The sequence below is a fragment of the Elgaria multicarinata genome, chromosome 10, assembly GCF_023053635.1.
Source record: "Elgaria multicarinata webbii isolate HBS135686 ecotype San Diego chromosome 10, rElgMul1.1.pri, whole genome shotgun sequence".
NCBI lineage: Eukaryota > Metazoa > Chordata > Lepidosauria > Squamata > Anguidae > Elgaria > Elgaria multicarinata.
Genome location: NC_086180.1, coordinates 59,455,968 through 59,469,387, shown reverse-complemented (window position 1 = coordinate 59,469,387; position 13,420 = coordinate 59,455,968). Strand labels below are relative to the sequence as shown.

At 40.1% G+C, this 13,420-nt stretch overlaps 1 protein-coding gene across 1 annotated transcript in view; it reads left to right on the top strand.

Annotated features, from left to right (window-relative positions):
- The window catches only part of SGCZ (sarcoglycan zeta), a 668,548-nt gene that overhangs the window by 511,541 nt on the left and 143,587 nt on the right, over positions 1–13,420 (top strand). The window lies entirely within an intron of this gene.

The window sequence follows — 13,420 nt, the reverse complement described above, 5'->3', positions numbered from 1 at the left end:
CATGTAATTGGCATTGAGCTCAAGATTACCAATGAGAAATCATTTGGACACAACTGTATAAAGTACATCAAAGATTAGTTTTTACCCAGCCTTCTCCAGCCTGGGGCCCTCTAGATGTGTTTGATCAATGGCCCTGTTTGCTGTGAATGATGGTAGTTGTAGTCCAACATGTATGGAGGGCACCAGGTTGGGGAAGGCTGCCCTGCAATATTTCTAAGATTGATGCAGATGTTTATATGGTATGAAAATGTAGTTCGTTCAAGTGGTGCAGAAGAAAACAGGTTATACCATAAGTGGCTGATGTATGACATGGCCCAAAACATTTCGGAAACCTTCAGTGGAAAGTGTTTTTCCCCCTCTACAAGCTGTAAAACACAGGGTAGTATTGAATATGACATGAGAGCTAATGTATTTTTATTTATTTATTTATTTATTTATTTATTTATTAAAACATTTGTATCCCACCCTATATCACTAGAATCTCAGGGCGGCATACTGATAAAATCAGAGCAATGTAAAACAATAAATATACGTTGCTAAAAATGTATTAAATCATTAAGAAACTAAAACTAGTAGAAAAGCTTAAAAGCAATAAGAACAATTAAAACCATGTACAATCTTGGAGAATTGCATTGGGTTTTTCTAGTGTTATGTCAAGAACATTTGGTGGCACAACAGAACTCCCGGGAAAACCCTTTGAGCACTATTGGCATTGCATGAGAAATCCTTTTTGCTAGCACGACATAATTTGCATTAGTGCTCATGTCACAGTGGATGCTCATCTTTCTTTTCTGAATTTTATACTATCTGCCCCCTAAATGCTACAAAATCCAAAACTCAGTATGGACTATCCAAGACATGGCACTAGACTGGGCATGCCAGATTCAGAGGCACTATGCCACTGAATACCAGCTCTGAGAGGTAACAATGGCAAAGAGCTGTTGCCTTTTATGTCCTGCTTGTGGGCAGGATAGTTGCCCACTGTGGAAAACAGGATACTCCATTAGATGAACCATGCTTTGCTCCAGCAGGGCTTTCCTTATGCTCTAAGTCAAGTTACCAGATTTTTACTCACTTAAAAAAAAATACTTTAGCATTGAACTCGATATATTTTTATAATATATCATTTAACATTTAATTTTTAGAAGAAATTGGATGCAGAGCAGCATCTAGTAAGAGAAGTGAGAAGATTGGTACATCTGAAGCATATGCTTGGCCTGTGGGTAGCTGCTGTGGTGTGAAATCTTGAGTTAATGGCACAGCAAGTCTCATCCCATTTATGGGTATATGAAGCAAGTTTATATTTACTCTGCCTTTGTGAAGGAAATTTTTGATACCGCTTTTAGCAGTATCATTGCAATACAATGAGCAGTTAGCAATGGCCAGGTTATTCAACTGATCAAACTGATCAAAGCCATGTTGACAAATTGATCAAAACCATGTTTACACAGAAGTAATTCCTATTGATTCCAATGATTTTATATCCAAGTAAGTATGTATGTTTGCAACCTTAGGCTATAATTCAACACAGACATAAACATATTTAAGCCTACTGAAATTAAGGGCCTTAACCATTGGGTTATGGCTTTAGTAAGCAGGTTTAAAATAAAACAGAGACAGAAAATGTTTCTAATTTGAAAACTATCTCATCCAATAGCCCATCAGATAAAGCAGCCCATCACATTATTAAGTATGTAAGTGGTAAATTATTTTACCATTTAAAGTAGACCATTACAGAAAACAAATGAAATCATGACACTGTATTTTCTGCAGAGCAATCCGATTATATGGTCGTGGAGTACTCAAAGATATATTTTAAGATCTGTTTGTTTTAATTTCTTTTTAGTTCTTAAGTTCGTTCTTCCTAGCATGTCAATGCTAACCAGTAATCAAGGAGTGATGCTAAAATGTTTTGAGTCAATGAAGTGTAAAGAATTTTAATATGCTCCAAAGTTGTCAGGAATGAAGAGCTATTTTAAAACTTGCCTGCATCAAGTCTACAGTAAACATGATTCTAAAGCCTACTGAAGTTAATTGTGTGCAGTTCAAAACACGCCCCCATCTAACATTATTCAGTGAAGCATACAGTTTTCCTCATTTGGGGCCCAACTTCTTAATGTGTTTCTTATTGTCGACAGTTTATAACTTGGAATGACATGAGATGTACATAGAATATCTAGCAAGGTCATGGCAACCAAAAATATAGTAGAATATTCTCTATAATATTCTCAAAATACAATAGCATGTTCTCACTAATTATGACGGGTGGAGTATGTTCAGGTGGAAGTCTTCTCTGTTGCTAGATGCCACAAGGTACCATTTGTTTTTGTGATCTCCACACACAAAAACACTTTGCACCCTCTGGTGGAATCTCTGTAACTGAGAGCCAGACCATCCATTCTGAGAGACGGAAGGCAGGCAGTGTTGTCATTACAGTAATGTACCCAATAGCACTGCTTTACTTACTCCCCACGGGACGTGTATGGAGAGGACTAAAGGGATAAGCTTAAAGATACCAGTGGGATGGGTGTGGGGGACTAAACCTTCTTCCTTCCCCTGGTGGATTCTATCCATTCAGGATCAATCCTGCTCCAGACTGCATTGCCACCTCCTGTTTCTTGGACACACTGGTGTAGCAAAATGCTGGGGACTTATATATGTGACATTTTTGCCATTGTTGTAACTTGCTGTGGATGTTTGTTTAAAAGGCAACATAGACATTCAATAATAAATAGATAAATAGGGGATTTCATGGCTGAGAGGATGGGGCAAAGGAGAGTTTCCATTCTCTTGCCTCCTTCCTTTTTGCAGTCCATCCCTTCATACTACTTGGCTTCACCCCAGCTCTCCTCTACTTGGTGTCAGGAAATTCTGCCCTGGCTGTTTTTCTTTCTTTCTCCCCCACCGCTGCCCTGTTTCCTGGTTTTGTCATGTTTCCGCTCATGTCTTACTTTCCTCCCTATTTTACCAACTCTTCCTCCAAAACCTGACAGGACCCCTCCCCTAATTCTGTCTTTCTCCCTCCCCTCCTGTTCAGTACTTTACTGCACCACATGGCAATAAATGTCATCCAAGGAGAAAGTAAAAGGATATATTTTGGGGCATCGTTAGGGTAGGGGATAGGCCCACCATTCTTTGTGGGAATGCAGAGACAAAGAATAGAACTGGTTGCTTAACTCAGACTGGTGCTCTTTGTGTGCTCATCTGTGCCATCCCACCACCTGCTTCCTTTTCCTGCTTGTGGGGTCTTCCCCGATTTTGGTTTGATGTGTGCTTGCAGTAGTTGTAAAGAAGCTTTGTGGAACAGGACTTGCCTCACCCTCAGAGGCCTGAGGAACTTGTTAGTAATCCCTCCTAAAGGGGAGGAGACAAAATTGCCAGTTTCCTGAGCAGAGTCCTAGAATGCTCTTCAAACATTCTCCTGAGCAGCACTGGTGCAAGCTCTCCTGCTGCTTGAGGTGGGAGAAGCACATGCACGCTGTCTCTGTATTGCCACAGTTGTTGCCACCATCCCATCACTATTCCATCACAAACCCCCATTGCTGCTCTGCCATTGCAATCTACAATGGCACACTCTATTGCTGTTTCAGCCCTCCCTCCCCCAGCACCCTCTGATAATCTTCAGGAAGTGGCCTCTGTGAAGACCCATATCAGTCACTCTGGCCAGAGCAGCTCTTCAGAGACTGGCCACAGCTAAGTCCAATGCCTGACTCTGAGGGTGTCCAAAGGGCGGGTTGCGGTTCTGGAGAGTCCTGTTGGTCACTCTCTTGGGCTAAGAACTGTGGGGCTCTCTGGAGCATCTACTGTAGTGCCACTGGGTGGGCAGCCGCTTTGGAGAGTCTCGCCACCCCCACTCTCATGCTGTGGCAAATGCCCCAGCAGGACATTTTTGGCAGAGCTGTCCAGAGCACCTATAGGGTAGTCAGTAGGGTACTAGTAGGCCTTCTGGTGGGTGGGGGATGGGGGGTGCACAATTCACCACTCCCCCCACACCATTGCCCAAGATGAGGGATTAGCCTCCCCTCATTGGAGGGCCAGCCCTGCTATGTAGGAACTGCACATATAACAACTTTAAAGAATATCATTTACAGATAAGCAGGCACTCTTTCCTTCCCCATCATGTCTTCAGCCATCAAAAATGAAGTTTAATCCTCTTTAGATAAGGCCATCTTGGGATCTGTTACCCTCATGTGTGATGGAATATTGGGGGCTGGTGTGTGTGTGTGTGTGTGTGTGTGTGTGCATGTTTGTATGCGTGAGGGTCAAACTATATGTTACATTAATTGCATTAAATATAGCTGTCACTTGAGGCAGAGGTGAACTCAGTGGCAAAGAGCACCTTTTATCAGCATAGGTTGATATACCAACTACGCCCTTATCTGGACAGAGATAGCCAAGCTACAGTTATCCACGCTCTCATAACCTCTCGTTTGGATTACTGCAATGCGTTATACGTGGGGCTGCCTTTGAAAATGGTCCGGAAACTTCAGCTGGTACAAAACAGGGCAGCCCGTTTACTAACAGGAACTGGCCGGCAAGACCACATTACGCCAGTCCTTTTACAACTTCATTGGCTGTCAGTCCAGGTCCGGGCCCGATTCAAAGTGCTGGTACTAACATTCAAAGCCCTAAACAGTTTGGGGCCAGGTTATTTGAAGGAACGCCTCCTCCCATATGTACCTGCCCAGACCTTAAGATCATCTACAGGGGCCCTTCTCCATGAGCCCCTGCCGAAGGAAGTGAGGCAGGTGGCTACTAGGAGGAGGCCTATCTCCGCTGTGGCACCCCAGCTGTGGAATGAGCTCCCCAGAGAGGTCCGCCTGGTGCCTACACTGTACTTCTTTCGTCACCAGCTGAAGACCTTTTTATTCTCTCAGTATTTTAACACTTAATTTTAACTTAAATTTAAATTGTACCCTTCTAATTCTGTATTTTAATCTTATATCAATTTCTGCTGTGTGGTTTTATCCTGGTTGTGCTTTTTATACTGTATTTTGTATTTGTGTTTTTAGACTATTGGTTGCTTTATTATGGTTTTAATTTTTGTGAACCGCCCAGAGAGCTTCGGCTATTGGGCGGTATAAAAATGTAATAAATAAAAAAATAAATAATAAATAATAGCTGAGCCTTATCTTCTTCTTTCTACCTGGTGCCCTCCAGATGATTTGGACTACAACTCCTAGAATTTTTGACTACTGTCCATGCTGGCTGAAATTGATAGGAGTATTAGTCCAAAACATCTAAAGACCACCAGGTTGGGGAAGGTTGCTCTGGTAGTAGCAGAGGTGTAGGTTCTGAGGTTAAAAAGGACCAAATTTACAGTATAAGTGTGTGTGGCCCCAATTCAGATCAGAATCACTGCACATAATTTCCTTCCCCAAATCCCAACCCCACACACATACACACACTTAGTGTGGAAAGCTGCCATTGGTGCTAATCCTTGTTTTCTTTTTCCTTGCAACTGAGCTGGGCTGTGGGATATTTTTGGAAGCAAATGGAGGTGATAGATTTAACCCTCACCTCCCTATGCACAATGGTCCCAATCTGAATTTGGGTCACACATACTTACTCTAGAGTAATAAAACATGATAAGTCCCAGCTACGCACTACATAATTAATGTAGTTTGATCCTGACCAAAACGGTGTGAGAGCGTGAGAGAGATGCTTGCAATTACTCGGTTAAATGTTTTGGTTATAATCTTATTAAGAATCCAGTTGCACCCCTAAGACTTGAACTGTCAGCTGCGTCCATACATATCAGTGCATGTTCAGTATGCTGCATGCTGACATCATTGAATTAGGATCTTAATAAATAGGTAATGGTGAGCGAAGTTTTCTGCTCACCATCAGTCTGATGTTTATTTCTGTGAAAATTAATTGTTAGGACATAGATGCTTAAAAGAGGAAAAGCTAATTAAGCATAATCTTTAAGTAAGTTGTCAGTAATGAGGTCACTTGAGTGTATTTAGAAAATGCAAATAGAGTAGCTCTGATGTAGTACTTGACACAATCAAAAGTTTATAGTTACATAAATGACCTCTGTGTAATTTATTTGCTTTTATACTTACATAAATGAACCTCTATATAATTAATTTTTGTTTTGTTTGTTTGTTACAAAAAAGAAGATATATTTTAATGTGAAGTGCAACCCCATGTGCATACATCAAAGTGGAAATTAAGAAACTGATAAAAAGAAGGGAGGGGAAGAAATGTCACTATCATAATAAGGCATTAAAAAAATCCTGAATCGTTTTAATACGAATATATTTTATTTGAACACCCAGGCCTGAAGAATACAGAGGAACTCTGTGCTGTAGGTCAGAAGGTTCTGGGCAGAGTGTAAGATGGTGCAAGGGAACTGCTGGGTCAGGAGAATCAACAAGGATTGCCTCCAACTGTTGTCACCTCATTTGCACTCACAGGAGCCTTTTCAGACGCATTCCCAACCTGATACCTTCAGATCTTTTGGACTTCATCTCCCATCAGCCCCAGCCATTGGTCAAAACGTTGGGAGAGTTGTCATCCAAAACATCTGGAAGGCACCAGGTTGGGGACAGCTTCTTTACTGGATCCCAGCACCTTCTGTGAATGGAAAGACATATTCCATTTGCAGAAGGACACCTTTAGATCCTATTTATATCCTTTTGGCACTACAAAATTAGAGCTTAGAGACAAGGTGAGCAATTGTGAAAGCGAAGGTTTTCTTTTTGCTCTTTGTGTCCTCACGCAACATGACCTCCTAGACAGCTAAAGCCCATAACTTTCCAGAAGCATAGACTGGTAATTATTCGGCACAGTAATGTCTCTTCATGTGATTTAGCCCAAACTAAGCATGTTTAACACCCACTGATTTCTATGAGCGAGTAAAGCTTTGATGCCACTGGGATTTAAAATTGGTTAACTTTAATAGCTATTTGCTGCTATTTGGATGGCAGGCACCATTGTTAAAATTTGTTAAAATTTGGCTGCATATCATATTTAGCTTTGCATCATATTAGCATATTTATAATGCTTAGTTTCAAAACTCACATCCCCCGTGCAGCCACCACCAATTATTCTTTTAGTTAAATTCAGAACCAGGGCGTAACGCAGTTTGCAAGATCACCATAGCCCACTACGGCTTGTGATGGGTGCCAGCTGCCCTTTTGAATATTCAAGCTGTGGATGGCTAATCGTGTCATGCAAACCCAGCAATGGAATATGTGAGAATTGTTTAACCCTCACATAAGACACCCTTGCTGACACAATAAGCCTCAGTGACTGCCTGCCATGGATTGAATATTGAAAAAGGCATCTGGCAGATTCCGCAGTCTGTCATGGCTTAAGTAAGCCATAGTAGTCTGTGGTGATTGTGTGAACCCGGTAAATGTGTTTGTTAGAATTTCATGGATTCCGTTTTTAAAAGTCATCAGGGGTAGGTTAAACATATTGCGGAAGAACCACATGGGCAGGATCTTTTCCAAACAAATATCTCTTCAAATGAACACAGTTGCATTGATCAAAATATCCATAGAATATAATACAATAAAATCTGCTTCACAGACTTTGTCCCTGTGATAGGATGGCAGTGTGTCCTGCTTTACAGAGTTGGACACATTGCAACCCTGTCACAAGGATATGGTGGTGCTCTATTTGAAGATGATCTATATTTGAAAAGCTTTCCAGTCCAAGTCCAGTTTAAAGATCAGGTGTCATAAGAAGCCAGGGGATTATGGACCTTGAAATTGCTGCATCAATACTTAGCACCTGAACAGCAGACCTAGTTGGTCACCTAGTCAGCCTTCCCTACTATGGGAAAATGCATTTAAAAGGTGGCAATTATTTCTAGATTTCCATCTATACATATAAAATTAGCAGATGCATATTTTATGCAAATCTGGGTCCTCTTTTGTCCTTTTTGGGGGGAGGGGATGATCCATTTACTCCTTTCTGGCTCTGGATAAATGGCTGCCTGCCTTTCCCTGTGCTTCATTGCCTATTTAAAAGCAAAGTCTTTAGAAGGATCGAAAATTGTGATTAAAAAGGACGCCCATCGCAGTGCTACACACAGCAATGTCTTGATTCTGCTCTGTGGAGTTGTGGCAGAGAACAGTATGAAAATCATTCAGCTCCAAAACTCCATAGTGTATTGCAAAAATCTTTCTGTCCTGGGATGCAGAGGTGATCCCCTAAATGGAGATGTTAGGGACCAAATATGAAATCTTCTGCATGCAAAATGTGTGCTCAACCACAGATCTTCAGCCCTTCCCCAGGGCTGAGCCCTAGTAGTAAACACATCATAGTCTGAATTCTACCAAACTCTGTCTCAAGAGGAGGATGAACCGGAAAGAGGAGTTATCGATGTTCATCTGCAGTTTTGTTTTAATAGATTTAGTTTTTGTTTTGCCTTTGGTTACTTAGAAATCGGTGAAGGGAACCATCAAGAGAAGCCCCTATGCAGTGATGATGACCATGATTTTTCTGTGATCTCTTGTGCTTCTTTGAAGAAGAAAAGAAATCAAAATCTTTCGTCCTGTTTTTTTCTTAAATTCTGTAATCCCAGGAGTGTTGGGGTCTAGCCTGCATTTTCTAAGGTCAAAGGTGTGTGTGTGTGTGTGTGTGTGTGTTTGTTTGTCAAGCCATTGATTTTCAACTCTTACATATTAATGCAGGGGTAGTTTAGTAACTTTTCCAAACTAACGACCAATACCCTTCTGAAATCAACAGGAATTAAATTGTAAATATGTACTCACATCTCTTAATTGGGCCATAGGTTCATCCACTTTTGTGTGGTGGGGGAGGGTTGTGGGTTGTCACCCAGAAGAAGAAAGTTCACAATCTTGTTGATTTTAAATTACCTGTCCTTCTGCTCCAGAATGGATGAGATTATTATGCAACATAACTAAAACAATCATCTTTAACGGAGTTGTTCTTTCCTTCTAAGAGCAAGGAGTAGGACCCTAATGCTAACCCTTTGAACTGAATAGGATTTAAGTTAATCATGTCTAACTGAAGTCCCATTCACTTTAATGGTTCAATTCTAAGTAGGACTTACATTGGATTTTATCCTACACTCCCCTTTGGGACAAAGTCATTGCCCAAATGATGTTGATTCATGAGTAATTCAGTAGGCCCGAAGCTCTTCACACATTGTACGGACCTTGACAAGTTGAAATAGGAAATTTCCCGGAAGGTTATGGGTCATGTATGTTTCTGTCTACAATCAGGAAAGAAATATTAATATATATTAGAATGTGCAAGAGTGTCAGTCAGAAATTACTTCGTTCTTCTTGCTCTTGGGTGTAGTCTGTGACAGCTTATTTACTTAAAACATGCTTTTAAAAAATATAGACATGTTCTTGCCCATTCCCTCTTCCCAACAGCTTCTTTAACTAATTTCATACATTTGAGACTTTTGCAATCCCTTCCAGTATCCTAGAAGCATTCTGAGCATGGCACATGATCTAGTTAAAAGAAAATGTATTGTGAGCCTTTTGTACAGGAGCTTCCTATTATTAGACGTCTGTGAACTTTAAGTTGCTTCAGTCTCCATTAAGGTTGTGTTTGTCTCCTTACATGGAGTGAATTAGAATGATGGTACTTTAAAAATTCCATTTATATTTCCAAAGGGCTTTGCAGGGCTTTATGTTATGTGTCATCTGCTGATAAACCAGCAAAATGAAAATACTAACCCAAGAAGCTAAAACAAAACCCCGTTTAACTAATGGAACCCAAACAATTGTGGGTTTGAGTTGTCATCGTTGCTTGTAAAATGCATTCTTTAGATGTGTGCACACTTTAAACTATAGTTTCTCGCACTGAAGTTGAGTTAAAGGAATAAATTATTATACCTGAAAAGGCTAGTTTTGAAATTACCTGTGAGGTGATCTGGGTGTGTATGTGTGTGTGGGGGGGGGAGTACTTAGAAAACTAGTTTTCTGGGAACTATGTAATCTCTGCCTTTTAAAGGCAATAACTGTCCAGCTCTTAGGTAAAGGTCTTTACCAAATTTCCTGTAGTTATATGCTAGGACACATTAGAGGAACATCCCTAAGATCGAAATTCGTACACAGTAAGAGTCTGAGGTCATAATTTTGATGTATTTGGCCCTATATACACACCATGTCTTGAACTAATCAGTGGAAGCATCATGGAACACTTGTAGAATACAACTAGGTCCTGGAGCATTGAGGCTTATTACAAACCAAAGACAGATCTACACCAAGCAGGATATGATACTTTGAAAACGTTTTGAAGACAGTATAGGGAGTGTGTTCTGGGCCCCATCAGTTGTCACTACTGCTATAAACCATTTTAAAGCAGCAGTGTAGATCCTGCCCAGGTTCCCCGCCCCCTCTATTTAGCCTTCTATCAGAAACTATTCACCCATCAGACAGTGCACTACTGGGTTCTAATAGTTATGGCATTTTACTTAGGAGTAGGGTTAGCAGATCAGATCCTTTGTTGTGTAGGTTTATATGCAGAAAGATTTTTATATATGGGTAACACTGCACTTGCTAACGATTTTACTGTGGTGTTTATCTGTTTCTTCCATTCCTTTATAAATAAAATGAATGAAAACAGATTTCTTTAATAGGATGACAACTGGATGGTGGTGCAGATACCTTATTATAGAGAGCCAGGGCGCAAACTTATGCACGTTTAGAAGAAGTCCTACAAATCCCAGCATTCCCAATAGCAGGAGCTATAGGACACCTTCTGCCTAAACATGCATAGGATTGCACCTTAGGTGGATAATGCTTCCTGAATAAAGGTTCCTCAGCATTACAGCCCATTCCAGTTAGGGATGTGCATGTGGATTTGGGTAAGACTGAAGTACACTTATCACAATCACTGTCCCCTATATTCTGCAACATTTGTCATTGTTTGAGTTGGGGAGGCAGAAAATGTGGTATGTTTTAAACACTTCCAGAGAATGCACTTGTTCACCCAGGCTTTTTCTGGCTTGTTATTAAATGCAATTAATCATATGATGCACTGTTTTACTGTCCCTTCTATTGTGTGTTTTTTGTTGTTGTTGTTATTGGAGGTGGAATTATTTTAATGGTATATTTTAAATGTGATTTTGTATTGTTACTTCAGTTGAAATTGTTTTAATGGTGTAATTTGGATCCAGTTTTAAGTATTTATATGTGAACTGCTTAGAGTTTTTATTGTATTAAGTGGAATAGTAATAATAATAATAATAATAATAATAATAATAATAATAATAATAATACCCTATATTATGTTTTAGGGAATGTTCAGGATCCAGTCAATGTCATCTTTCACATGTGAATGTTTACAATCCTAAACACATTTCCTGAATGGGAATAACACAGAAGAATGTTGGCAATCACATGAACATAATTGTCAGTATTCACTTGTGAATGTCAGACAAGTAGGAAGATATACGGGCATTCACAAAATGTATCAGGCATTGCTGGCATACACATGTGAATGTCAACATTTTCTACAATTTGGGCATTCATTGTGACATATCTCCCTCTGCCTCGGACACAATGTACTCTAGATGCTCATGTACAGTAAGCACTTAAATCTACCAATCAAACCCCAAGTTCACTGGCCTGTTTAAAGCCAAACTACTAAAGTAAAGCTAACTGATATAAAGAAAAAAAGAAAGATTTTGTAAAATTCTGGCATGACATAATATTGTGTCTCTGTACGTGAATTAGCATATTGCAACTCTTGCTCACTTTAGTGGTGACTGAACTTGACTGCCAGATGTAAATTATTCTCTGGTAAATACAAATCCAAGAATCCCAAAGCAGTGCTAAGAATAAGGCTGTATGTTCTTCATTGCTTATCTTTTTGAATCCATCTGTTTACATTGTTCCTTTGATTATACAACAGCAGAGCGATAGTTGAAGCTGATTGTCTCTCAAAAGATGTATTGCCCATGTAGGAGAAATACATTCTTTAAATTATATATAACTAGGAAATGGAGTCTTTCCAACCTGTTTTATCAACAGCAATTTGTATTGTAATAGTATAATGACAGTAGTTGTTTTGTTTACTGATTGTGAATATGATGCCTGGAAAGTGTCCATAATATGCTTCTAATGCTCAGGAAAACTATCTTAATTAGCTTTCATCTCATTATTGAGTGGGTTCTCACTCTTCCCACAAAGTATTTCCTCTGTGTGCACATTTTGTATGGAAAGTATTTCCAAGGGCAGATTGTTTTGGCTTACCTCAGAGAAGGGCAGCTTATTTTGGCTTCTTCTGTTAGTGGCAAGGGCTGTTATGGTTGGGATGTTTGAATGAACGTTATCTTTCATTTCATGTTCACAATGATTTCTCCCTTTTCCTATGCCAATAATCTAGGATATTCATGTGCATTATTATAATTAGTATTTTTAAACAGCTTCTGCTTCTGAGAGCATCTAGTCATTATGCCATTATGCAGAGAAGGTGACGGGTGAGAAAAAATGGGCAAAGCACTTCACTGCCCAAGTCCCTTTTCTTTGAGTGTTCAGTTCACATAAACCAGACAGTGAACAACATACAATGGAGACACCCAGCAAGCTCAGTTTCACCTGCCCTGCATCTTTGTGTGATGAGAAAAGGTGCGGAACAGGCAAAGTGTCTCAGCTGACACACCAGGTGTATCCTCTACTTGATGTGTTGATCAGGGTGGCTTTTGGCACACAGGCTTCTCCAATGAAGGAAGCCCACATTCAGTGAAGCCAGCTCAAGAGCAACTCACCAGTCCACCTGGCACATTGCCCATGGACCACGTGATGTCAAGGATCTTATCCACCTGACATCAAACAGCACATGGAGGGCTGGGTGGGGGTTATCCAGCCCCATGAAAAATTGCTCCCCCAGCCCTGCATTATGGAATGTTTGTAGATCACAGCTCAAAAGAAATGAGGCAATACATTTCCTCCAAAGCCCTCATTTTTCTTAACAACACTACTAATATTCCCAGATAGCTGACATTGTCAATGCAGAACTGTTTTACAATTAATTTACATTTGAATCCAGTACCTGCATCATTTATATACAGAAAGTAAAGCAAGATTGTGTTCTCTTCTTCAGTTCTGAAGGCCACCTTGTGAAATAGTTAGGAAATGCATAAATCCAAATAGTTGGATAATTTCATGAATCCAGCATGGCTTTGGATAGGTCTTTTGTTGGAAAAGAAAGTGGCTAAAATTAAGCCTGATATCTGGTTTCTCAAAAACAGGCCAATACCATGCTAAGAGCTTCTTCACATGAGTGAAATAAGGCACGCTCATGACAGGCCACTCACAGAAGTTCACGGGTTCTTTTGATGGTGTCGTTAACCTCCTGCATCTCTCCAGCACTTTCCCCCCGTAATTTCATTCTTTAAAAAAACCTAGATATCTCAATTCTGCTGAAATATCTCAGGATTTCCTATCGCATGCAGGGAAAGTTGTGCTACAAAGCACCC